The following is a 24072-nucleotide window of genomic DNA, read 5'->3' as shown; positions in this document are numbered from 1 at the left end:
CTTGGGGAGGAAGCTGGCGGGGAAGCTGGGGGTCAAGAGAGCTGGGAGCTGAGGAGAGCAATGGGGAAAGAGGGGTTACTGCTGGTCTGGCTTCTGATTTAGCTCCCCTTCGATGTTCTAGCAGAGATGCTGGTAAAGACGGGAATTACTCTGAATTACTTTCGATCTCCAGGCTGCTCTCTGTGACATCAGACCGACACTGGACACGGCCTGCCCGGGCTCGTATTTGGGTTATGTGCGTTTCCTCATGGAGTTAAGGCCTATAGGGTGTAATGAGCAAATGCTCAGCCTCTGTTCTTGCTAAGGCCACAATGAAAACAACAACTCCCAGTTTACACCGCGGCCAGCGAGGCTGTTGGAAAATGTCTTCGAGGTGAAATGTCCGTTTCATCATGCTCTTCTTGTGCTTAAGAGGCTGCAGGCACTTCCTTGCACTGGAAGTAACGTCCCATTTCCCTGCTGTGGCTTCAGGATGAGCCTCTGCCTGCCCCTCCCAGGGACCTCAGGCCCCTTCACTCGCTCTCTCTGGCCACACGGGCCTTTCTGCTCCTGGAGGACAGTGCACCCGGCTGCGCCCGGGGCCTTGGCACAGGCTGTGCCCTCAGTCAGCGAGGCCTTTCTCCCCACCCACTGTTCCCCTCCCTTCCGCGTGCTGGGCTCTCCCTCATCCTTCAAGTCTCGCCTAAGATTTCACCTCCTCCGAGGCCCTCTCCGATCTAAACTAGACTACGTTATTGCCCCATTATTACCTCTGACGGTATAGTGGTTTGAGTGGTGGTCCCCAAAAGATAGGTCCTGAAACCTGGGAATGTGACCTTATTCTGAATAAGGGTGTTTTTGTTTTTTTTTGTTTTTGTTTTTTTGCAAATTAAGGTTAAGATTCCAAAGTGAGATCATCCTGGATGACCTGGTTGGACCCTAAATCCAATGACAAATGTCAGTGTAAGAGGCAGAGGAGAAATACACGGGGAGAAGGCCATACGAAGACGGAGGCGAGATTGGAGCGAGGCGGCCCTAAGCCAGGAACACCCGGGGCCACGGGAACCTCCTCGGGAGAAATGTGGCTCCGCCCACACCTCGATTTTGAACGTCCAGCCTCCAGAACTGTGAGAGAACACATCTCCATTGTGTAAGTCCCCTGATTTGTTACAGCAGCTACGGGCAACTCATACACACTGCATCCTGCCCTTTCTGTTTATATCCGTTACGCTGACTTGCTTTCACATCATGGAGTGGGCAACCTGGTTATTACCGACCCCTGGGCCCCCTCCACGCCACACTACACGGCCAGATCCGGCTCTTTTCTGGTCTCCACTGTGTCTGCGGGGCTCAGCCCAGTACCTGACACGGCAGGTGCTGAGTAGATATGGGATGAATGAGAACAAGTGGCGAGTTTCGTTATTTAGGGTGGCGGCGGACGCTCCACTCTGGAGAGCCTTTGCTTCACGGGGGGTGAAAGGCACGCGTCTTCACTGCCTGGTTGACGTCCCCCGAAGATGTCAGGTGACAGGGGGCTGCTGCTCTTTGGGAGGGGTGTCAGCATCCCCTCTGAAGTTGAGTCCACGCTTCTCATTTTCCTTGCCAATCCTTCCTTATGGAAAGGGAGACCTTCAGCTTCCCAAGAGTCCTTGTCTGAGTGACCCCAGACACCAAGGTCGGTCGGGCAGCCTGGCTTGGAGGGGGTGCGCAGCAGGCCCCGGGCACCTCAGGTTTCGGTGCCGGAGAAAACAGATTCTTTGAAGAGGAGGGTGCGCGCCGAAGGCCCTGTCTGCTGTGCAGGCGGAGGGGATGGCCCACTTGAACTGGTTTGGTATTCGTGATAATATGTGGTTCAGGACTCAATAAAAGGGTATAATTCTATCGAGGGATTCCACTGAGCTCATAAACCATGAGATGTGGCCCGTCAGCAGATTGCGGAGACGGGGTGACCACGGAGTGTCAACAGGGACCACTCCGGGCTGCGGATCACTCCGGAGAAAGGATTATCCCCGGGCGCCTCCAGACTACATGCCTAGAAAAATCGGCGCCCGAATAATTTAGTTAAATCATGCCAGTGTGTCCCAAGGACCACAGGGGAACAAACGGTTTCATTGTGTGGTATTAATGAAACGTATGTACCCACAATATCTGTCTCTGAGGGTGCCGTAAATAAGCCAGTGGGTGTTTGTCGGGACTCTGGGCGAAAGCCTTGGCCTTTCTCAGGAATCGTGGCAGCGAATGGGAAAAGCACTTGGCGTGAGACAGTAGGGAGTAGTGCGGACTGTGGCCAAGTGGAAAGTGAGTGTCGCTTAAGTGGATGTTTGCCAGGCAAAACGTGTCTGCAGGCCAGGGTGTTTCTCCTCCCACCAGACAAGGGGTTAAACACCTCCAGCCCCGGCGTCATATCCGGCCCGCCACCGGATCTGGTGAATAAAATCTGTTAAGGGAGCAAGCCACGCCCCTCTGTTTACGTTCTCTGTGGCTGCTTTGGGCCACGAGGGCAGAGCGAGTAGTCGTGCGAGAGAACAAATGTCCTTGAACTCCCGAGATGTTGATCATCTCGCCTTTGGCGGAAAAAGCTCGCTAACGTTTGCAGCAGACCAGGCGCGTTGAGAGGGCCGCGTGGCACTCATTTTAAACTTCGGAATTATTTATTGTGAGGAGACTTCCTAGCGTGGATGGCAGGTCCTGCGGGTTGTCTACCCGATGGCCATTCCCCTTCCTCCTTGCTGACGGGGGCAGCCGTGGGCTCACGGGTGGGAGCTGGGCTTCTCCCCGGGTGGTAAATGGTGATTAGTTCAGGCCGCCCCTGGTGATCCCTCGCATCCCACTGCATCGGTGCTCCGGGCCTCGGCTTGTGGTGGGATGAAGGCCAGTGAGATGTGGGAGTGGACACCTGCCGATGTGGGTCTCCTGGGGGCTCTGGGAAGGGAGGTGGCGCCGGATGGGCTCCTACTCTTATTTTTTAAAAAAATACATTTTATTGATATTTTACAGAGAGGAAGGGAGAGGGATAGAGAGCTAGAAACATCGATGAGAGAGAAACATCGATCAGCTGCCTCCTGCACACCTCCCACTGGGGATGTGCCTGCAACCAAGGTGCATGCCCTTGACCGGAATCGAACCCGGGACCCTTCAGTCCGCAGGCCGATGCTCTATCCACTGAGCCAAACCGGTTTCGGCGGGCTCCTACTCTTAAAACGGGGCCCACGGAGTGCTGCCCTTCCTTCGTTTGCCTCTGGACATGGCCGTGGAAGGACGAGGTGCGGCAGCTAGAGCATCTTGGGACGCGCCCCAGGCCGGAAGCCGGAGCTCAGGGTCTCGAGTGGGAGAGTAAGTAAGAGCCTGGGTTCTGCTGACATGGAGAAGATGGAGCTAACGGAGCCGGGACCCTCCCTGTGTTGGCGTTGGTGGCTCAGTGTCCTTCTTGCCTATTCACTTTCAGTTGGGTTAAGAAGCTCACACCCTGAGAAAGGGAAAACGTTATGCGGTTGGATCTGCCTCCTCATTTCTGGGGGGGTGGGCGGGGCGGGGGGGTCCTAACTGTCGTGCCTCTTTGCCAGGAAGGTCTTCATAGACGTGGTGAGCACGCTCTTGGATAGCGTTTTATTTTTGCACTTAGACCACTCCTCTGTCGGGAATTAATTGTTTTATGTGGTAGGAGGTAAAGCGCTAACTCTGGTTTTCTCTTAGATGGAGAAAAACAATTTTTTTTTTGAATGCAGGATGGTGGATGAAATTCCATGTAGATAGGGTTTTCGTAAAGATGCCATTACTTTCTGCACTGGGAACTAAAGACATGATCAGGGGCTTTGATAGATATTATCTTAGAAAATGGCTAACCCGCCAGGCCAGTGTAGCTCATTGTTTGAGTGTTGATCTATGAACCAGGAGGACACGGTTCGATTCCTGGTCAGGGCACATGCCCGGGTTGCGGGCTTGATCCCCAGTAGGGGGCGTGCAGGAGGCAGCCGATCAGAGATTCTCTCTCATCATCGATGTTTCTTTCTCTCCCTCTCTCTTCCTCTCGGAAATCAATAAAAAACATATTAAAAAAAGAAAGAAAATGGCTAACCTGATTGATGGTCTTCAAGTATGCTGCTGATGCAACTAGATTGTTTCCTAATTACCAACAAGGAACTTAAAGGAACAGAAGTGACGGGTTTTAAGACAAACCATATCACGTAAGGGAACCCTGAGCCTGTTTAATACACCCGACTTGGACCAACTCAGGAAAAGCTGTTGGTGGTTCCCTGATGCTGGTTAGGAATGTTGAAAGAAAGAAGCCTAAAAACTGATCAGCATCTTTTTTTTTAAAAAAAATATATTTTATTGTTTTTTTACAGAGAGGAAGGGAGAGGGATAGAGAGTTAGAAACATCGATGAGAGAGAAACATCGATCAGCTGCCTCCTGCACACTCCCTACTGGGGATGTGCCTGCAACCAAGGTACATGCCCTTGACCAGAATCAAACCTGGGACCCTTCAGTCCACAGGCCAACACTCTATCCACTGAGCCAAACTGGTTAGGGCCTGATCGGCATCTTGCCCTGACTTGAAGGAAGGCAGTTTGACTTGGAACCACAGCTCTTAGCTGAAGATCATCGGTGCTGGGAGAGACCCACTCTTCAAGCAAACCTGCCTAAAACAGGGGCTGAAATCTCTGACGGAATCTAAAACAAACAGACAAAAAGCCCGTGGCCAAAGCTTTGTTCCTGAAAAGATACCGTGAATAAGGCCAAAACCGGTGTGGCTCAGTGGATAGAGCATCAGCCTGCGGACTGAAAGGTCCCAGGTTCGATTCCAGTCAAGGGCATGTACCTTGGTTGCGGGCACATCCCCCGTAGGAGGTGTGCAGGAGGCAGCTGATCGATGTTTCTCTCTCACCGATGTTTCTAACTCTCTATCCCTCTCCCTTCCTCTCTGTAAAAAATCAATAAAATATATATTAAAAAAAAAAAAAGATACCGTGAATAAGGAACTTACTCAGAGGAGATACTTGCAACGCACACACAACGGGGTAGCATTTGGACTATGAAAAGAACACGTACAAATCAGTAAGGAGAGAAGATAGGAAAGCGGGCAGAGACGGGCACAGGCACCCCTCAGCACAGGACGCACGGGCGAGGCCCAGGCATTGATGAATTCTTGCTCATCTCAGGGGTCAGGGGGATTCAGACCAAGTCCTCCGCGAGAGGACCCTTCCCCCCATTTCACTGGGAAAACGTACCGCACACGAAACCAATGTAGTTTACAGTGGCAACTGCGCAATACGCTTCGTACCTGCGAAGTAAGGGTCAAGCGTTGATTCTTTTGGTGTCGTTTTTAAAAAACCAAATCCTAAGGAGGAAGTGCGAGATATAACTGGAGTCTTACCATAAAGAAGATTGATGTTGACAAAACTATCTGAGGCCATCGCTTTCTGATGTTAACATCATCCCGCTCCGGAAACTCTCTTTGAGCCTCGTCCCTGCGGACGCTCCTTCTTTCGTTAGAAGCTGGCTGACTTGGGAGTCTCCTCCTGGCCAATAGCCATGTTTGGACCTAGGCGGTCTGGCCCCAGAGCCTGCACTCCCACCCACTGCCTCAGGGGAGCCCTGGGTTGCCGTCTCCAAGGTTTGGTGCTTTCTGTGTTGTCGATGGAGGCTGGTTGGGCCACAGGTCCATGGATGTGGGCCGCGCCCGTGGGGTCCTGGACGATCAGTCTGTGAGAAAAACCCACAAGTTGTTCCCAAATCCATTGTCTTCCTACCTTCAGGAGAGGAGGCCGACTTTCCGTCCTGCGGTGCAACGATTGGGATGACCTTGGTAATTAGATGTTCGTGCTGGGAATGAGCACATTGTCCTCCAGCACGAGGAGGTATGTCATCTCTCTCTCTCTCTCTCTTTTTTTTAATATATTTTATTGATTTTTTACAGAGAGGAAGGGAGAGGGATAGAGAGTTAGAAACATCGATGAGAGAGAAACATTGATCAGCTGCCTCCTGCACACTCCCCACCAGGTATGTGCCCGCAACCAAGGTACATGCCCTTGACCGGAATCGAACCCGGGACCCTTGAGTCCGCAGGCCGATGCTCTATCCACTGAGCCAAACCGGTTATGGCTCTCTTTGTTTTTTAAAAAAATATTTTTAATTGATTTCAGAGAGGAAGGGAGAGGGAGAGAGAGAGAGAAACATCTATCGGCTGCCTCCTGCACACCCGCCATCGGGGATTGAGCCCGCAACCCGGGCATGTGCCCTGACCGGGAATCGAACCAGCAACCTCTTGGATCCTTGGTTGACACTTAACCACTGAGCCGCACTGGACCAGTCATCTCATGTAGAAGTGGGAGAAGCAAGAGGCCTGCTTGTTGGCGCGGCACTCCTTTCCCCTCTGTAACTTCACGGGACACATGCCACGGTGTTGCCCCCTGGCGCTCCCTGGAAGCTGGTGTTTCCTGTCCCTGATCTGGAGGAGGAAGATGGGGTCGCCGCCTCACACCCTGTCCTCAAGCCACCGGCACCTGCTGGTCCCGGTGGAGCGCGCGCTGTTCCAGCCCAACCTTCCTCCGGACGGCCGGGCTTGCAGCGACGCCAAACACGTGGCTGACCCTGTGATGCGCTTGACTAGAGCCTTCTGTTCTGCTGTAACAGTGTCCAAAGTTCTGAAGTCGCTAACCCCTGCAGATCCATTCTCTGCGCCTCACCCGCTCAAGCCATCAGGAGTCACCTCCCGGGTGCCCAGGCACCGGACCCTCCCACCGGGACACCTCCCAGGCGCCCAGGCACCGGACCCTCCCACCGGGGACACCTCCCAGGTGCCCAGGCACCAGACCCTCCCACCGGGGACACCTCCCAGGTGCCCAGGGTTTGCACTGCGGGTCACATGGAGCCTGGGCAGACGTGTACATATGAACTCTTTTGGAAGCTGCCATCTTTAAAAGTTATTTATTCATTTATTTATTTATTTTGTATATGTTTATGTTTATTCCACGCCTTATTCCAAAAAGGATGGGAATCACCTTAAAATGTATAAGCAAGCGCGGCCGGCGTGGCTCAGTGGTTGAGCGTTGACCTATGAACCAAGAGGTCACGGTTGGGTTGTGGCTCGATTCCCCATGTGGGGCATGCCGGAGGCAGCCGATCAATGATTCGCTCTCATCATGGATGTTTCTGTTCTCTCTCCCTCTCCCTTCCTCTCTGAAATCAATGAAAATATATTTAAAAAACAAACAAAATAAAAAATAAAATAACCAATTAGGCTCAATTCAAGACCATACTGTGTTTTCCACCTTATTATTATTATTATTATTGCCTGTCACTGAAGTGGCCGTGTCCTGGTAGACGCTGGTGACAGTCCAGCCCTGTAGCTGCCTCTCCTCTCTGCAGTGGCAGCTTCGGGAAGTGCCAGGCTGGGTAGCCGCCTCTGGCGATAGCCGCTGCCTGTTGCGCCATGACCGGATCGGTGATAGGTGCGTGTCTTGTTATTGTCCAGCCCCACAGCTGCGTGTCCCGAGATTTAGGGGACAGACTCTAAGGGAACGTGCGCTTTCATTTTTTGTGATTTGGAAGCTGCCTCTCCAGAACTGACCTGGTGTTTGTGGAGGACACTTTATAAAAGGGGTCACAGGCTCGCCTCGCTTCTGCCGAATTATATCCACGTGGACCTCGAGTTGTTTTGTTTGGGGAAATCAATCCTTCTGAAATAATTTACTTTGCTTTTTTCATACGCGGAACATTGGAATGTGTTTTTGACTCGTATTGTACCCTAAAATAGTGGAGAATTTTCATCACTTCTGAAATAAAAAAAAAAAATGTTACTTGAAGATCACTCGTTAAAGTCCTTTTGCAGTCACATGCAACTCTTATTCTCAAAGGGTTTATTCGGAGGGACACAGGGCATGTATATATAAGCTTTTGAGTCAGATTGGGGTCAAATCCAAGGGCTTGACTTAGCAGGACTTGGGGCAGAGTGGTCCACGTTGCTGAGCCTTGGTTTCCCTCGCCCCTAAAATGAGCAAAATAGTGTCTCTGAGGACGTGATGAAGAACAACACAAGAATCTGAGACGTAGGGGATGCTCATCGAGTAATGGCCGTTGTCGTCACTGCCCTCCGTGGCTTTTCCCCGGCGAGATTCCCACAGGAACGTAAGCACAACTTGGGCTTGAGCAGGGGGAAGGGGGCTGTGTCCTCAGGTAGACTTGGTGCGAAACCAAACTTCATGCAAATTAGAAGGCCCTGGGAAGCGATCGTTTGCTTTCAGAATGATGCACCTCTAAGCTGTAAACTTCCTGATTCATTTAACCAGGACTTCCTTTCCCAGCTACTTTGGGGGACATATTTTAGACACAGGATGGGGCCTCTTCTCCAGGACCGTGCCCTGGGCCCAGATGGGGCTTCGCTTGCAAAGCAGATTCAAGATAGAGGCCAGGGCTCTGCTGGCTCATCGGCGGAGACGGCAGAGGAGGAGAGATCTGGGGGGGAAGAGGAGAGAGGAGTGGCCTAAAGGGGTGGTGGCCTGGCAAAGCGGGGGCGTCCCTGAAGGAGACCCCTTAGGACAGTGGTCGGCAAACTCATTAGTCAACCGAGCGGCAAACCGCGCTCGCGAGCCGCCTTAGGAGGAAGGCGCACAGCGGGCGGGAGAGGAGAATCCAGGCCAGGAGACAGGGCCCTCCGGCTGGATGGGAAAGGCCTCACACAGATGGTTAAGCTGTTGCCCCCTCCTATGATATCATGAGAAAAGCAGTGATCAGAGCTGCCTGGATTAGGGAAACAGGCTGTAATTCCATCTTGGGGCTTCTGGTGACTTGAGCTTGTGGTTCTGTGGCTTATGATGTCACCAGAACCCCTGGCTGGGGATACAGCCTTTTCCTTTACAAGCTGCTAAGTCGGGAGGCCGGGGGTCCACGTGCCGCGAGGGCCCCGGGTGGAGGCTGGCCCGGGAGGTCGCGTTCTGGAGGCTGGCCCCTTCTCCCCCGAGGGGCTAGTGGTCTCCGTGCAGCCACTTTTCCTGTTCCTCCTCGGCCTGTGTCCCCATCCCTCCCTTCTCATTTCCCTGAGTTGCGTAGCTTGCTTTGCCCATGATTTATTTTATACAAAACCCACGTTAACCAGATTTCTCTGGCCTTCATCCGCATGAAGCTTACGGTTCAAACCTTCCACCTCAAAACCCGCTCAAGGCGGGCTCCAGGGTGATATCTGACGTCTGAAGGAAGAGCCCGGCCGGGAATTGGGTGGCTCACGTCCGTCTTCTGTCCTTTCCCCCAACCTCCCACTTCACCGCACAGGCCAAGGGCAGGATGTAGTTCATGGTTCAGCCGGTCCATGGTGCCGCCGCAGTAGAGTGAGTGTTCGTGGCCTCCTCACACACGGAGGCATATTCGCACCCCCGTGTCCGTGGTGAGCCGGTTCTTCAGCCCACATTTATTCTTCAACCTTTAACACAGGTTTTCTGAAGATTGATGAGGTGCCAGGAGGCTCTGGGACAGATCTGGGGATACAGGGGGAAGGATGAGAGAGATGATCGCCGTCCTTCTGACATAGCCATGTGGGGTCTCGAAGGTAGAATGTCTCAGCCCTCATCTCCAAATCTGCTCTGCCTCACGTGTACCCCATCCCAGTTCCTGCCACTCTCGTCGCCTCATTGCTCAAGCCAGAGACCTCGGAGCGCCCCTCCCGATTTCTCCTTTTCCCTCATCCCCAACATCCAGTCCATTGGCTCGTCTTGTCTGTGGCACCTCCAAATTCGAACCATTCTGGACCGCTTTTCTCCGTCTCACTGACATCCTTTCACTCCACCAGCTCTTAGCCATTGGACAGCATCCCAACAGCATCCTGTCCCATCTCTCGCTTCTTTATTGTTCCCTCTAACCCAAGGGCTCTCAGGGTGGGGTCCCGGACCGGTAGCCACATCGCCACCTGGGAATTTGCCTGCCGTGCCTCCATTTGGGCCTCGCCCAGACCTATCGCATCAGAATGTCCGGGGTGGGGCCCAGCAGCCTCCATGTTAACAAGCACCTCAGGGCATTCTGGCGCAGGTTGGCGTTTCTGAACATCTTCAGCCCATTCTCCAACCAGGGAGAGCACTCAGCACTTCCTGTGCACCCTCTTACTCCCATTTTACAGCTGAGGGAACTGAGGCCTGTCTTAGGAGGTACATGTAAGACACTACACCACCTGGCGGGCCTCTCTCCCAGCCTCCCTCTGAGTGATGCTTTTTCTCGGACTCACTTGCTTCCAGAGAGTCTCATCGTTCAGTTCCATGAATGCACAATTCCATGTCCGACCCCAGGGCCTTTGCACTGTTTCCTCTGCCGGAATACTCCGCCTTCACTTTCCACGGGTAGCACCTTCATCTCCTCGTTCAGGCTCCGCAGTAGGTCACCTCAGAAAGGCTCCCTCGACCGTCTCGGAATAGGTTTCCCTGGTATTCCCCATTTCAGTTCGTTACGCATCTCTCGGCAGCACACACCGTTCGTAATAACTTTTTATTCATTCTTTTCCCTTTGGACTTACTGTGTAATATCAACCAATGCATTTTAAGTGCAAAATGATACCACAATCGTGCATAGAAAAATCAGTGCCAGTTGCCGTTAAATGGTAATAAATGATAACGATCGTACGAGAAAGGCGACGTCGCTTCCTGATCTCGGCTAGATCTTCTCACCCGCCAGAGACTTGAACTTGAAGCTTTCTTTCTCTTTGCGCTAAGGGAGGGGGCAAGCTTTAGAGACCTGTGGAAGTCATGTTAGCATTGAATTGTGACTTCTCCCTTGACTTAATCAGGAGGTTTGAGGAGAGATTAATCCCTCAATGCCGTGGTACTTACAGCGATGCCTGGCTTCCACCCACACCCTGTTAGGTACTGGGAACTTGTGGGATCCCTTAACACGACCCGCGTGGTTCAGGGCCCACTCAGGGTCCGGGTTCTGGAGGAGGCCGCACACTAAAATGAAGAGAGAGACTAGAAAAGAGTTAATTTGGGAAGATGGGGGGCCAGGCGGGAGTCAACCTCTAGTGGGAAGACTACCGCCAGGCTCTGGCCTTGCTACCCCTTTTATTGAGGCTGTGGGATACACCCATTACCCTAAAGCAGCTTTGGGAAACACCCATAGCCCTTAAGCAGGTAATAAGCGGATTATCATATCAGTAAGGATTTACATGATTACGAGATGGGGAAGTTGCCTCAGTTACCATTGTCCCAATTAGATAGGGAGTGGTTGGCTCTGACCTTTCAGAGCTTCAAGGTTGACCAGCCTCTTTCTATTAGTGAGACAATGATTGGTTTCGGCAGGAACCAACCCTTGAACAGTGGAGGCAGTTTTACGCAGACTCCCCCACTCTCCCGATGTTACGTTACCGTGACCCCCACCTCCCAGGTGAGGTCGAGGCGTAGGATGTTAACTTGCCCACATGCATACCGCTGGGAAGTAGGGGAGGCAGGATTTGAACCTGGCTGTCTGCTTCGGGATGCCTTGATCTCAGAGGCTACGCTAGCATCGTAAAGGCACCACGCGTCCAACACTCTGGTCCCGACACGGGGGCTGACTGCTGGCCGTTGGGAAGGTCGAAGACAGCCAGGCAGTGTCCCTTGGACAGAGCTGCTCCCCCCTGGGCCGGGAGCTGTGTGTCGCTGTGCCGGTGCTTCCCTTGTGTCTTCAGCTCCATGCTCTTCCTCGGGTATCTGCTGTGGACGCGGCGCTGTGCTCGGCACGGGAACACGGAGAGGGAGCGCCAGGCCTTGCTCTCCAGTTGTTCACCGTTGTCCAGTGGGGGAGAGACTGGGAAATGGGCTCAGAGCTGCATGGGGGAGCCTGTGACAGAGGGGAGCACAGTGGGCCGGGCCGGGCTGTGGGCACCTTGCTCAGGCCGGGTGGAGGAGTGGGTGGGGTTGGAACGCCTCCTGAAATGAGGAAGGAGTCCGGAGCGCAGGGGGAGGCTGAGCAAAGGCCGGGGCTGGCCAGCTGGGGAGGGCAGGGCAGCAGGCCTCCCGGCTCCCTGGGCGAGGGGAGGCTAGTCTGGTTCCTTGCCCGTCCTCGCTCTGAAACCCGAGGCAGCCGCAGAGAACGGCACCGACTCCGTTGTCCTTCCTCGTCCACAGGGCGCAGACGCAGTGACCAGCAGACTCAGCTCGACCGGAAAGATGGAGGCGTGGCCCGCCCTTCCCCAGGGAGCCCAGGGCCCTGTCGTCTGGTAGCATCTCCGTGTCCCGGTGCAGCCGTGACTCCGAGGTCAGACTCGCAGCCAGAGAGGCGATCCGGGGTGAGTGTGATTGTTCAACCCCCACGCCGGGGTGGGTGTTAAGCGCTGGCTTTGTGTTCTGCATATAAGGAAGTACTGCTCTCTGGCTACTACGAATGTGCCCAAAACATCTCTCTGGAGTAAATTGGTGCTTTGCCGATGAAATGAGATATACCGGGGCCACACGCGGAATAGGAATGTCCTTGGCGTGCCGTGGGGCTCCCTGGCGAGCTGCTGGCACCACCCAGATGGGAGCTGGCCTGCCCAGGAAGCGAAGCGCTGGGGTGGGTGGCGTGCTGGGAACATTTTGGGGGCCGCACACGCCCCGGGACTGACTATTCAGTGGATGCGCGCTCTGGCTCTGGAGAGCGATGGTGGCCGAGGGCCCGTTGGGCACGGGAGGGAGGAGAAATAGTCACCATGTCGAGTGTCCAGCCAGAGCGTAGGTTGTGTCTCCGTGGGAAATGGAAACTGGGAATCTGCTCCGGAAACAGGCCGGTGGGAACCTGACCGCCGCGGCCCGGGAACTGGAGGTCCCTGGGTTGACCTTTCACGATAAGAGTGTCTTTTTTTTTTTTCTGTAAAATGTGGTCAGGCCGTTAGGGGGCTTCAGGTCACGCTCAGGTCTCAGCCCAGGGGTCCTGGGAAAGGCGAGGAGGAGTTTGCTGAGATGGCTCAGTGCAGGGTCTTCCGCTGCCATTCCAGAGGCTCTCTGGGAATTTCTCGCCGGGCCATGGCGCGCACTCCGGGGTCAGAGGAAAAGCTGCTTGCCCGCTCACGCAGAGGAGCGGACAGGGTGCCGGGACCTGGTGGCGGATCGGGAAGGCCGTCCCTCGTCGCTCTCCCGCCGAGCGCAGCACGCCGAGCCTTCTTCGGCCTTGTGCTACGCCAGCTTCCCGGCTCCTGCTGAGACAGGACCCAGCTGGCCGGTTTGGGGTCCAGTACCCGTTCCTCGGGCGTGAGAGCCGAGGGCACCTGGACTGCCAGGCCCAATGGGGCTGCATGCAGTGGGGGCCTGCGGGAGGGAGAGGCGGGGCAGAAAACACCAAAGAAAAGTGTGTGGTTAGCCCCCCAAAAAAGGGGGCGTGGCTACTGCACGGGCTAAAAGGACAGATTTCCTTACTCAGGATAAGTGTCTTCAGCTCCATGCTCTTCCTCGGGTATCTGCTCTGGACGCGGCGCTGTGCTCGGCACGGGGACACGGAGAGGGAGCGCCAGGCCTTGCCCTCCAGTTGCTCACCGTTGTCCAGTGGGGGAGAGACTGGGAAATGGGCTCAGAGCTGCATGGGGGAGCCCGTGACAGAGGGGAGCACAGTGGGCCGGGCCGGGCTGTGGGCACCTTGCTCAGGCCGGATGGAGGAGTAGGTGGGGTTGGAACGCCTCCTGAAATGGGGAAGGAGTCCGGAGCTGCCGCCAGGTCTGCTTTTGAGGTCATCACCAGCACGAATGTGGCTCTTGGTCTCCTCAGCCTGGTCCTAGCAGAGGCGGGCGTGCCTCCCTGTGACCCCCGAGGCGGCCCGGCGGGGTCCCGGCTACTTGAGCCGTTTGCCCCACCTCGGATGCACAGCGCTGAACGAATGCACGGGACCAGGCGAAGCTGAAAAAACCTGGGCAAGGGCATTGGGGCTGTCTTTGCAGTCTGGGGTCACCACCGGGGTTTTTCCTCAGGGTTCTCTGCGGATGTGCTCTGGGCCAGCAGGGCAAAGGGATGTGGGGGGACCCAGGGGGCTCGAGAGTGACCCTCATGCTCTGGGTTTCCTTTCTCCCCTCGCTGCCCCCGAGGGTTAGTGAACAAGTTCTAGTGTTGAATTTCCACTTAGTACCGTTCTCACCAGGCACTGACCGCGGGAAACAGCTTCGAGCAGCATTTTCCAAAGCATTTTCTATGGGAGCGAGGCCCTGAGGTTGGAGTATATGCAAATCGGACAGTCTGCGGGATATTCACGAGGCGCATTAGCATGTTAAAGGAGGTGATCAGTCTCGCAGTGAATAAGCCTGCCTAGTTTTGCCTGCTTGGCATTTGCCAAACGTTTTTTGACCACGGCCTGGTTTTAAAATAACACCTGTTCCTCCGCGGCACCCCTGGCTCTGAGCAACGTCCCAGAGCCCTCTCACCGCCATTGCTCAGGGGCACGTGAGTCCCCGGTCCCCGGGCACCTCTTGGCTTTGACAGATCTCTGCAGGGTGACAGAGGCCGTGTTTGCTTACGGGATAATTCCGATGCAAACCGGGGCCTCGCTGCAGACTGACACGCTGCTCCAGCTTTCCGTGGCAAGGTGCACCCTCCCGCCACCAGATGCGTGTGAGGTGCTGGCGTACAGCACGTTCCGGGAGGCGGAGGCGCAGGGGGACCAGAGACGTGCGGGAGGGAGGACCCTCCTGCTGGGTCCCTAAAGCAGATGACTAACACGAGGCGGATGAGTGACAGTGAACAGCTGTCCCATGGCGGCCCGAGCCCCAGGCGGGCTCCACACTTAGCGCCTCTGAGGTCCGTGGTAGCTGAGGCTCACAGCCGTCCTGCTCTCTACTGCCGGCTCCCCTCCTTAAGGTGAGGGACCCGAGATCCGGAGCCCGCTGCCTCCTGCCTGGTGTCAGATGTAGGCGGGGTTCGGATCAGCTCTGTCTCCCTCTGAGCCCAGGGTTTTCCTAAACACCCCGTGTGGCTGCCACTGTCTGGCCAGATGTCCCAAACCCCAACGCCCGAGAGTTTCGGAGACGGTCACTGTTAGTGGGCTCAGCCACTTCAATGAGCACTGTCTCACTCAGAGAGCCGGAGCCGCCGGCCTGGGCACTGAAGGGCATGGAGAGGAAGGGCATTGCGACCTTGAATGTGTTATTTCTTCTTGTGTGAGCAGTTCATCAATACTCACAAAAAGTGCAAAGATATGGCTGAGGAGCTGCGGGACTCCGCCGTTGCTGTCCCGGCGTCCTCTTCCCTCCCCAGAGGCAGACCGCATGGTCCGTGCGTAGGTGTCCCTTATGGACACAAGGGTGCAACGTGGGAAAGGTCGCCGGAGTGAGTTATCCGTGGCCGTTCCTCTCGTCACTCCGTGGTATCTTTGGCGTTCTTTCTATGCACGTGTCTAAAGCTACACCGTTCCTCCCCCAGCGTCTTCTTCTGCAGCAGTAACTTCTTATTTTGAAACAGAAAAGTTGCAAGAATAAGAATAGTTCAAAGGACCTTCACATACCCTTTCTCCAGACTTATTATTTTGCCCGATTTGCTATATGTGTGTGTATATTGTGTCCATATCTAGTGTGTGTATAGAAACGCATTATATGTAATATAATTTTATTACAAATACTGTAATTTTCTTTTCTGAGTCATTTGAGAATGAGCGCTGTGGTTCATGTCCCTAAATACTTCCCTGCACATTTCCCAAAAGTAAACATAGTCTCTCAATAGTCGTGGCAGTTGTCAACTTCTCTATGTTCAATATGGACATACAGTCCACCACCTGGATTCCATTTCTGTCAACGAACGGAATAGCGTCCTTTGTAGTATCTCCCCTCCAATCTAGGAGCTGGTCTAAGGTCAGATATTGCATTTAGTTGTCACGTCTTTAGTTTTTCTACTAATATAGATGATCTTTCACAGTCATTTTCTGTATTTTATGATGATGGCATTTTTCAAGGATACTATCACTTGATGAAACAGACTATTTCTTACTTGGGGTTTTCTGATGTCCTCATTATTAGATGGATGAGTAGATTTGGGGCGTTTTCAGCCAGGATTTGTGGGCGACAAGTCTTCAGGGCACCTCACCTGCATGGTCACAATGTCCACCTGCCCTCGTTGGTGAGGCTAACTTTGAGCACCTGGCCAAGGTGTGGTCTGGTTTGTTTATTGCAGGCGTCCTCAAATTACGGCCCGCGGGCCACATGCGGCCCGCCGAGGACATTTATCTGGCCCGCCAGGTGCCGCTGCCTGTCCTGCTTAGCAGCCGACTCGTCCCGGGCCCGCAGTGTGCATAGGAATTTGTTTATAGTTTTTTTTTTAAACTATAGTTCGGCCCTCCAATGGTCTGAGGGACAGGGAACTGGCCCCCTGATTAAAAAGTTTGAGGACCCCTGCGTGTAAAATGACTGTCTTTTCCCCTTGCAACGAATATGCAGTCCGTGGGAAAGCATGTCGGACGATGCAAATATCTGCTCCTCATCAGCATTCCCACCCAGACCCAGCAGCCACTGGAGGTGTTTGCCTGAGCCGATCTTTACTGCACGGCTGCAAACTCTGATTTGCCAGCTGCGACCATCCCTCTAGGGGTACCAGTGGGCTGGACACCCCGCTGGAAGCGCGGGTTCCCCCTCTCCCCTATGGGGGTGTTCGCTTATAGTTATCATGGACTCAGCAGTTCGGATTTTTCAGTGGACTGTAGTTTATTACTGTCCTTAGTTATCTTGGTCTTCAGTTTGTCCCAGCTTGGGCCAGCGGACACCCCTTCTTGTGTCCTTGTGACCTGTGCCCATCGCTTGTTTGAGACCCCCTTATTCCTGGCGTTACAAGATGCTCCGAGCTCGTCCCGTACCTGCCCTGCCTCAGCCCTGCATCGGGCCTTCCTCCAAGGACCTCGGGGTTCTTCTGTCGGGCCTGGCATCGTGGACCCAGGTCTGTGGGCTGGCCGGTCCTCGCCACGGGGTCTCCTTGCTTCTGCCTCCTCCATCCTCTTAACCGCCGCTGGCATCACCGGATGGCCACACCCTAGTTCAGCCGTGGGCAAACTACGGCCCGCGGGCCGGATCCGGCCCGTTCGGCTGTTCTATCCGGCCCGCGGAGCCGAAAGAGCGGAGGGTTCTCTTGCTCTCCCCTCCGCTCCTTTACTTTGAATTTATATCAGTTCACACAAACACTCCATCCATGCTTTTGTTCCGGCCCTCCGGTCCAGTTTAAGAACCCATTGTGGCCCTCGAGTCAAAAAGTTTGCCCACCCCTGGTCTAGTTTGTCTGTTGCCCTGTGGATGGGTCTTCAGGTTGTTCCTACGGCACCTCTCCGTGAATCTTCACGTTCATGCTCCTGGTGCTGTTGTGCGGGGAGCGTCTCTCCGAGGGCGGGCGTGAGGAGCGGCTTGCTTTTTTGTAGGCGTGTGTGTCCAGACGTCGCTAGATACTGAGGATTTCGTCTCCACCGCGGCTCCACCGACTTGGAGCCCGGCCAGCAGGATCCGAGAGTCCTTATTCTCCACCTCCTTGCCGCTGCCCTATTATCAGACACACATGTCTGCGTACCTGTGTGTGTGTTAGAGTTACATGTATGTGAACTGTGTATCTTTTTTTTTCATTTTGGCCGAACCCTTTTAATTGCAAACATTTTGACACTCCCCATTCGGGAGACAGAAACCATACCTGCTGTTTGAGGGGAGAGAATGTACTCTCATGACTTCACTGGGGGTACAGTCATTAACTGGTAACAGGAGGAGGAGAGGGGAACCCTAAGGGGCCACGGAGGAGGCAGTGCCAGGAGCGGGCACCATCCTTAGGCCTGGGGGCAGAGCAGCGAGTGGCCGCCTCCCGGCTGGCCCGCCTGGCGTGCTGGGGCTGCGGAGATTGGCGGCAGGAAGGGGATGCCGCTAGAAAGTCCCCACGGAGGAGGTTCCTGCTCATTCTTCACGACTCAGACACTGAACGCTGGACTTGCCCGCACGTGAGCCGCCCTCACCGGCCTTGGGGAGCTGGAGGGCCACGTCTGGGGCGTATGTCCCTCTTTATCCTGCCTCCCCGGCTGGTGCAGAGGGGGAAGGAACAGGCGAGTGGTAGATGCCTGGAATGTCCTCCTGGGCCTCTCCTTCCCGTGGGACAGGCTGCGTCTTGTCCCCGTCCCCGTCCCCGCTCCTGAAACTCTAGAGAGAGTGAGTCACCGGGCCCGAACGCTCACCTCCTGGAAGCATGCAGAAACACGGCATTTCCTTACGTTCTTGTCCATTTCCGGAAAAGCAACAAATACACCAAAAGCAAGCCCCCAAATCCCACACCGAGGTCCTCCACTTGTCCAACACCACGGAGGTTAAGCTCCAAAGAGGGGGTGTCAAGCCGGCTCCTGGCCAGGGAGCGGTGGGCCTCCCTGGGGCCTTGGTGCTGTTCCAGCCGCAGGGCAGGGGGACACGGGTGTCTGAGCCGATGACGTCCCTCGAGCGGCCACTGCGGCGTGTCCCCGGGCCATGCGAGCCGGACCTGCCGGACCCCTGGGTGAGGATGGAGGACGGAAGCCTCCTGTGCTGGTTCCTTAAGTCTCTGTGCTCCCCGGGGAGAGCAAGAGCGTGGACACGCTCCATTTTCATGCACGTATTTGACCTCTCACAGTCCGAGGCTTGCCTGGCCTGGGTGGGCCAGAGGAGCTTGGGGCCAAGGCCGTGAGAGACCCCCAGAGGGCACCGGGCAGGGATAGATGTGCCCAGGGGCTCCTCTCCTTTCTGCAGTGCCCGCTGTACCCTCTGTGCCTGGCGGGGGGAGGGCTGCCTGTCCTGGCAGGAGCGAGGCTGGGCTGGGCTGGGCGGTGCACGGCTTTCCTCTCTCCACTAGGGGGTGGGGGAGGTTGGATGCCCAGCCCGGGCTGCAGGCCTTAAGCTCAGGGGCAAGGGAGCAGGCGGCTCGGAGCCAGAGCCGGAGCCCGAGCTGAGCGGCAGGCCCTGTGGGGCGAGGCCTTTGGGTGAGATGCCTGTTGGAGGCAGGTCTGGCTCTGGGGGAAGGATGGGCAGTTGAAACGGGTCCAGTTTGGTCCGAGGTGGGCCAGTGAGGGTTGTACTCTGGGCGGTGACCTCTGCCCTCCTGACCTCCTGACCTCCAGGCTGTGCTCCATCCGTGGCAGTGCTGTCCTTTGTCCTCGGCCAGCCCTAGAAGGCTCCTGGGCCCTGGGGGGAGGACACGGACGGTGTCTGTCTCTACAACACCCCAATACGGGGCCAGGGGGCCAGGAAGCGGGTCACAGCCTGGCATAGTCCCCGCCTCCTGCTTCAGCCTGAAGCTCCCGCATTGGAAATGGTGTGCCTTTGAGTCGAGGTGTGACGGGCCTGCCGCTCAGCTAGGGCTGCCCTGTGACCCCTTTAAAAAGGATGCGCTCTCTCTGAGAGAAGGAGCATATTAAGAAAGGGCCATCTGTCCGGCTGGCGTGGCTCAGGGGCTGAGCGTGGACCTGCCAACCAGGAAGTCACGGTTCGATTCCCGGTCAGGGCACATGCCCGGGTTGCGGACTCGATCCCCAATGGGGGGTGTGCAGGAGGCAGCCGATCAATGATTCTCTCTCATCATGGATGTTTCTATCTCTCCTTCTCCCTTCCTCTCTGATATCAATAAATTTATATTTAAAATAAATAGATAGATAGATAGATAGATAGATACTCTGGATTGATTACGAAGAGCAATTTTTTTTTTTTTCTTTAAAAAGAAGGGCCGTCCTAGCTGCCTCAGTGAATTAGTGCACACCGCTCCCTGCTCTGGCCCTTTCCCTGGAAGTGAGGATGGGAAAGGGGATGGGAGTGAGGATGGGAAGGGGGATGGGAGTGAGGATGGGAAGGGGGATGGGAGTGAGGATGGGAAGGGGGATGGGAGTGAGGATGGGAAGGGGGGTGGGAGTGAGGATGGGAAGGGGGATGGGAGTGAGGATGGGAAGGGGGATGGGAGTGAGGATGGGAAGGGGCATGGGAGTGAGGATGGGAAGGGGGATGGGAGTGAGGATGGGAAGGGGGATGGGAGTGAGGATGGGAAGGGGGATGGGAGTGAGGATGGGAAGGGGGATGGGAGTGAGGATGGGAAGGGGGTCTAGTGACTGAGGCTGGGGAAGACAGAAGCATCAGGCGAAAGGCACTCTGGGGGCATCGGGGCTGTGGGGTCTCCTGGCAGGTGTCTGGGGAGGGGTGAGATGAGGACAACGGGGAGTTTTTGAATGAAGGTGGGGAGCTGCCCAAGAGGGGGCAGGGCCGCAGGAAGCACGTTCCACCATTTAATCTCATGCTGCCTTTCTACCCGAGCTCCTTGAACCCAGAACCGCCCTCCCCACTTCCCCGTCAACCACCCCCACCCCGAGGGATTGACCGATGGAAGCAATGCAAACTCAGCCTTCTTAACTCGAGCCTGGATTTTCTCCTGGCGAGATGGAGAGAGCCCCCTCCCCGTCCTGCGTGGGAGGTGTCTGTAAGGAAACGAGTTCACTGATGCGGTGAGAGAAGACCAGAGGGTCCCCCTTCTCCCCGACGCGGGAGAGGACTGCAGATGAAAGCGCTGCGTGCCGGGAGCTCGCAGCCAGGGTCTGGTGAGGACGAAGGCTGCAAGGTGGCGGCCTCAGCCCGAGGCCCCGTCCCGTTGTTACAGCTGAGAGCAGGGAAGAGGGCGGGTTGGCCTCTGAGATTCGCAGAGAGGTCGCCCCGTAGGTGGAGGGCAGATGGACCCAGACCCGGAGTCCACAGGACCTTAAAAAAAGACAAACCCTAAAATAGACAAGCAGTATGCAAACGTCACTTTCGATGATCCGTACCCAAACAAATAATTCCAGGAAACCACCGTCGTATGAGAAGCCGACCACGTGAAAATGCCAAGCGTTCCTTCCGGAACACACAGGCTGCTTGTCCTGTGTGCGGGCGGCCTCTCCCACCCCGGCCCACTCCTCTTCGCGGAGGGAAAGAAGGGCGAGCCGGCTGTGAATCCATCCCTCCTTGATCCAGGACACCCTCCGGCTAACTCTCTGGAAATGTGTTTGGCAGTGAGCTTCGCGGTGGCCACGGCAAAGAGGGGTCGTAAGATCCAGGGAGGACGCGGACTGTCCATCAGACGAGCGCAAGCCAGCTCGCCTGGGAGAAGCGCAGCCCCTCCTGGCCGGGAGGCCGGAGGCCGAGCAGGGACCGCACGGAGGGCTTCCTCCCGCACCGCCCCAACAGAGTCCCGCTGTGCGGACAGATGCCTGTAAGGAGGCCCTGCCAATCAAACGATCAGACAAGAACTCAAACACTCCGGCCCAAGCATTCAGCCTTCTCATGGGCGGATTTTACCCGCAGGTAAAATTTAGAAAATTTGGAGCAGTGACCGGCAAGCCGTGTCCTGCGGGCTAGTAACCCGCAGGGCGTGGGAAAAGGTGACGGGAGGGCCAGCGGGCTGTTCTGTAACCTGCAGACACTCGCAGAGGCAGAGCCGTGGGTGGGCGGATGTGCTCACACCTTACGGCTTGCGGGCTCTCTGAAACCGACTCGGCTGCTTCCCTCTGCGTGTGTCCTGTGTCCCTAGGGTCTTGGGCGTCCAGCAGGGGGTGGGAGGGCAGAAGGCAAAAGGCCCCAAAGCTGGAACCACGCGGTCTTGCTCCCCAACGACCCCCTCGCCTCATGCTCTCCTGGAAGGGGGTGCTTGTGGCAAGCACCCATCTGAAGCCGTATCTCGTGGGTTGGCTACCATTTTCCTAGAAAATATAAACAAATAATAAAAATAAATAATACAAATAATGTAAACAAACAATATAGCCCCAACCAGTGTGGCTCAGTGGATAGAGCATCGGCCCGCGGACGGAAGGGTCCCGGGTTCGATTCTGGTCAAGGACATGTACCTTGGTTGCGGGCACATCCCCAGTAGGGGGTGTGCAGGAGGCAGCTGATTGATGTTTCTCTCTCATTGGTATTTTTAACTATCCCTTGCCCTTCCTCTCTGTAAAATCAATAAAATGTATTTAAAAAACCACAAATAATATAATAAACTAGAGGCCTGGTGCATGAAATTCGTGCACGGGGGTGTGTGTCCCTCAGCCCAGCCTGCACCCTCTCCAATCTGGGACATCCCTCTCACAATCCAGGACTGCTGGCTCCCAACTGCTTGCCTGCCTGCCTTCCTGATTGCCCCTAACCGCTTCTGCCTGCCAGCCTGATCACCCCCTAACCACTCCCCTGCCAGCCTGATTGATACTTAATTGCTTCCCTGCCAGCCTGATTGCCCCTAACTGCCCTCCCCTGCAGGCCTGGGTCCCCCCCAACTGCCCTTCCCTGCAGGCCCGGTCGCCCCCAACTGCCCTCCTCTGTCAGCTTGGTCACCTCTAACTGCCCTCCCCTGCAGGCTTGATTGCCCCCAACTGCCCTCCCTTGCAGGCCTGGTCCCTCCCAACTGCCCTCCCCTGCTGGCCATCTTGTGGCGGCCATCTTGTGTCCACATGGGGGCAGCCATCTTGTGTGTTGGAGTGACAGTCAATTTACATATCACTCTTTTATTAGATAGGATAGAGGCCTGGTGCACGGGTGGGGCCAGCTGGTTTGCTCTGAAGGGTGTCCCGGATCAGGGTGGGGGTTCCCTTGGGGCGTGGAGCGGCCTGGGTGAGGGCCTGTGGTGGTTTGCAGGCCAGCCACGCCCCCTGGCAACCCAAACAGAGGCCCTGGTATCTGGAATTTATTTATCTTCTATAATTGAAACTTTGTAGCCTTGAGCGGAGGCCAGGGCTGGCCAGAGCGGGCAGGAAACTTGGCTTCCTCCATTGCCAGGGAAACCCAAGCCTCCTGCTTGCTCTGTGGCCTCAGCCATCTTGGTTGGGTTAATTTGCATACTTGCTCCTGATTGGCTGGTGGGCGTGGCTTGTGGGCATAGTGGAGGTACGGTCAATTTGCATGTTTCTCTTTTATTAGTGTAGATCACTAGTTTAACAATACCTATGCGACTGAGCCCCACCTAAGGTGATCTTGCATCTGTTCAGTGGGGAGCCCGCCTGCCGCCCTCGGGGGGCCCAGCTCTCGGTGGAGTGTGGATTGACCCGTGTGCTTCCATGAATCCTCTCTGGATGTGGGGTCTCACCCCTGAGATGTGAGGAGACCTGGGTTGAGAAAAACCGGGCCCTGACTACCACCTCACATCCCTGGGCGTGGCGTGCCAGGTGAGGGCCGACCTGCCATCCACGGAGCAGGTGCAAGAGGCTCAGGGGCAGAACCGACGGTGGTTGGTCCTCCTGGATCTGAGCTTTTAGAAAATGAACATGGTCCCTAATTTCTTAAACTTCTTTCCCTCCTTTGCTTAGATATGCTTTTCTGGTCTTCTTCTGGGGCGGTTTCCAGATGGGATCCTTCAGGTCGTAGGAGAGTGGATCAGTCTCATAACCTATCGGACCTTCAGCATTTTCCCCAGTTTCTCGGCCAAATGTTTGGGAATGTTTGCGTTCCAGAGGCCGCGGTTCATTTATCTCTTTCTGCAGCAAACATACATTCAGTGCTGACCGTATGCAAAGCATGAGGGAGCAGGCGCACACAAGTATATACAAAGTCGTCCGGGCGTTAATAAATCTCGGAATAAATCGTGTAAGCCAGAGTTCCAGCCCAGAATGGCCAGCATCCTGTGTTTGACAAAGAACATTCTTTCCATAAAGTGGTTTTTAGAAATTATTTTGATTTTTAATTCCTCCCCTTTCACCCATCCTCCCAGGCCCCTCCCTTTGGGCCACCATCAGCTTGCTCCCGATATATGGGTCTGTTTCTGTTTTGTTTGTTCGTATAATTTTTTTAGATGCCACATGTAAGTGAACAAACCCTATTCTTTTAAAAAAGCGGTTTTTAAACAGTTTACACTCAATGATCGTTGCTTACCTACCGGGTCAATCATTAAATATGAGCATCCGGACTTGCAACAAGGTGACGTGCGGCGTTTTTGACTCTCTGATGTTCAGGGTCCTCCCCCTGCTCTGGCCACAGAGCCTTTCTCTGTCCTTTCCTCTGATTGCATTGCTCAGGGCTCAAACCCTTCATGCACTAGCGCGACCCCGTCCAGCAAACATTGCCTGCCTCTCGTGTCTTAGCACCTCCCATGGACAGACTTCCTTCCGGTGCCTCCCAGAGACCTCGTGGAACCCACCTGGTGCACAAAAACTCCCTCAGGAAACGTCCTCCGTAGCTGCCCGCCGGGCGGGTCTCTCCAAGAAAACAGAACCCT

The 24072-nt window shown here is 55.3% G+C and overlaps 1 protein-coding gene across 4 annotated transcripts in view; it reads left to right on the top strand.

The window, feature by feature from the left end:
• The window catches only part of CPEB4 (cytoplasmic polyadenylation element binding protein 4), a 354407-nt gene that overhangs the window by 20287 nt on the left and 310048 nt on the right, over positions 1 to 24072 (top strand). For 2 of the 4 annotated variants that reach the window (XM_080671586.1, XM_080671582.1), the window contains exons 2-3: positions 874 to 1129; positions 12061 to 12221. The gene's annotated coding sequence lies outside the window, so the exon portion shown is untranslated. The remainder of the gene's footprint in view (positions 1 to 873; positions 1130 to 12060; positions 12222 to 24072) is intronic. The other 2 variants (XM_080671579.1, XM_080671587.1) reach the window with 1 other exon arrangement.

The sequence above is a fragment of the Plecotus auritus genome (genome assembly GCF_963455305.1).
Source record: "Plecotus auritus genome assembly, chromosome: 6".
Taxonomy (NCBI): Eukaryota; Metazoa; Chordata; class Mammalia; order Chiroptera; family Vespertilionidae; genus Plecotus; species Plecotus auritus.
The sequence above is the reverse complement of the archived record's forward strand: the minus strand, read 5'-3'. Positions and strand labels throughout refer to the sequence as shown.